Here is a 1,329-nt window from a genome sequence, read left to right as displayed (position 1 = left end):
TATAAAAGAACCGAGCTCTCCACGGACTCGGAGAGAAGCCACCCCCCTTTCTTTTAAAAGCTTCAGTCCGTGGGTGCCTTCCCCTGTGAAGCCAGTGTAGAGAGCCCTGCTCTCCGGGGACGGGGAGGAACAGCCGGGAGAAGCAACTCTGGTTTGCGCCTGGGACTCGTGGGCAGTTTGTATTTATTATGAAGGCCTGGGCGCTAGCAGCTCCGGGTGGGCGGAATGACCGCCCTGCTTCCTTCGCGCCCCCCTGGCTGCCTGCCAGGCCCTGCCCCACGTTCCTCCTGATGGCGTGAAGCCCTGGGTGGGGCGGCCGATGGAACCCTGCAGGTGATGCGATGTTGGAAGTTGGCCGATGCTGCCTTCCTCTGTCTGCGATGGGGTGGGGAGGCTGTGTAGACATGTATTTATGAATCCTTGTTTTACATAAAATGGTTTTTATAAGATGTGCTTCTGTTCCTGGTGGCATGGCATGTGTAGGGGCGGCTCCAGTCACCTTTGGGGTGGGGTCTGGGATGCCGCGGGGTCCTCGGGAGTCTCTCTGTGGAATGCATGCCCCATGGGTCCTTGTTACACTTGTAGAGATGTGAATATATTTTCATATTTAAAGCCTGTGTCCCTGTGCAGTGTCTTGTGTTTTGTGGATTTGCAGACCTTGCTGGTTTCATGCTTCCTTTTTTCCAAAGGTGGTGTTGGCCATCCTCCGGGCCCCCCCACTCCACTCTCCTTAGAGACCCCCCTTGTGAGCAGAAGGATGAGCCAAGGCATCTCCCCACTCCAGGTCCTGTGCTACATGGGCCTTGGTCCTCCTCCTGGGTCCCCACTTCCTGCCACTTTCTGGAACGGCCTGGACTCCATCTTTGGAGTACTGGGACTGCAGACAGGTGGCCGGGCACTGCAAGTTAACACAAAGGAGTGTGTGTGTGTGTGTGCATGTGTGTGCACGTGAGCACGTGTGAGGTATGTGTGCACACATGCAATATGAGTGTGCCATATGTGTGCATGTGTTCGATGTGTGTGCATGCATGTGTGTGCATGTGTACATGCATGTGTCTGAGCACTGTGAGTACGTGTGTACATCTGTGCACAGTGAGTGTGCTGTGTGTGTGTATAACCAACTGAAGGGAGACCGGCACAGGCTCTCTTGTCTGAAGAGACTCTTGGGTGGCCGGGCCGTGTCCCCAGAAGGGCTGAGGGTCGCTGAGGGGCCCCGACACCTGTGTGCACGGCTCCTGGAAGGAAGTCTGTTCATGTCACAGCGACGACGGTTGTTGGGGCAGCAGAGACAATAACTAATGCCACAACTCTTACAGAGAAGTGGGGCCA

The sequence above is a fragment of the Trichechus manatus genome, unplaced genomic scaffold (genome assembly GCF_000243295.1).
Source record: "Trichechus manatus latirostris isolate Lorelei unplaced genomic scaffold, TriManLat1.0 scaffold00008, whole genome shotgun sequence".
In the NCBI taxonomy this organism is placed as follows: domain Eukaryota; kingdom Metazoa; phylum Chordata; class Mammalia; order Sirenia; family Trichechidae; genus Trichechus; species Trichechus manatus.
This window is presented reverse-complemented; position numbering follows the sequence as displayed.